The following is a 1672-nucleotide window of genomic DNA, read 5'->3' on the forward strand; positions in this document are numbered from 1 at the left end:
AGACAGATGACCTAATGTAATTATTTTAAATGGGATACTATTGTCTTCTTTCTATATATCATAAAACTTTACAATTCCTTTCATGTAAATAATAGAAATTGGCTATTTCATTGTTTACTTGTGTTAAAAGAAATTATACACTCAATCATAGGTTTTTTTTTACCTCTCTATCATCTTACTTACTTTAAGTTCAACTTATGTGCTGTTGTATAGTCCTCTCAATTATTTCCTCTAGGTATTTTTAATCACTGCGTTTCTGAAGTTTTATTCCTTTTTACCTTATTATTCTCTTTTCTTTCCTTTAATGAAATATCTATAGTAACTGTACTGTACACTATTTATTCATGCCATGTTGTTTTTACCTTTACAATATTTGTCTTGATTTATCTCTGAGAACTTATATGTTGGGTTTTTACTTTAGCAACGGAATTTGTTGAGCTTGTATTGTGAGTTCCTCAATCAACTTGATGTTTAATTCAAAAAGGATTGCATCTTCCTCTCCAAATGAGGTCTACTTCTCTATCTTTAGACTCAATGAATGCACTACCTTCATCCAGCATTAAACCAGAAGACTGGGAATAATCTCAAGGATCTTCAATTGTCTATGTCTCTCTCTGCCCCCAATATAGTTTATCAAAAAGTACAGTCAGCTCTACATCCTGTGCACTACTCCATAGTAGGCCATCTCCTCTCACTGGCAATGATCTTTTAAATAGCCTCCCCATTCCCAATTGAAGAAGAGACTAACTGGCAATAGTCTATTTTTTAAACTCTATCCTGATGTCTCTAAAACAGGATTTCTTAAGCTCAGCACTATTGGCATTTTGGGCCAGATAATTCTTTGCTGTTAGTGGTTGTTCTGTTCATTGCTGGATGCTTAACAGCATCTTTGGCCTCTACCCATGAGCAAATCTGCCCTCCTCCCAGTTAAGACAATGAAAAATGTTTCCAGACACTCTCAAATGTCCCTGGAAGAGTGGAGAGGATTTCCCCAAGGTGAGAACCACTACCTTGAAACATAAGTTTGATCATGTCACTCCCCTCCTACTATTTCAATGATTGCTTACTTAATTCATTCAACAAACATGTTTTACACAAGATTCTGTGCAAGACTAAAGGAATACGATGATGAACAAGTTAGATGGGGTCATTGTTCACACAACTTATATTCTACTTTAGTAAACAATCTAAGTCCACAAAAAAGTATAAATTTTAGTAAGCTCTGCCAAAGAAACAAGGTAGGGATGGGGCAAAATGTGCTCCAGGTGGTAACATTTCAGGTCCATAATGAAAGATGAGGAGAAGCTAGATATGCAAAGAGTGGTGGGAGGAAGGTTCCAGAGAGAGGAAAGATCACATGCAAATGCTTTCAAACAGAAGAGCACGATATGTCTGCGGAACTGAGGTAAGACCTATGAGGATAAGCATTGGTCAGCAAGGAAGAAGAGTCTACAGACTTTGGCAGGATCAGGCCCAGTTGTATAAGATATGGCAAGGGTTTGGATTTTATTCTAAGTGAAATAGGAAGCCACAGGTTGATGAGGGAATAATCTTATTTTTTTAAAATCACTTCCTGCTATGTAAGGAATGGAGTGGGAAGGGATGGTCTCCTTTTCCTAGGAAACCAAGATGGGAAATGACAGTGGCCTGGACAAAGCTAGTGGCATTGGAG

This window comes from Propithecus coquereli, unplaced genomic scaffold (genome assembly GCF_000956105.1).
Source record: "Propithecus coquereli isolate 6110/MARCELLA unplaced genomic scaffold, Pcoq_1.0 Scaffold13, whole genome shotgun sequence".
Classification (NCBI taxonomy): Eukaryota; Metazoa; Chordata; class Mammalia; order Primates; family Indriidae; genus Propithecus; species Propithecus coquereli.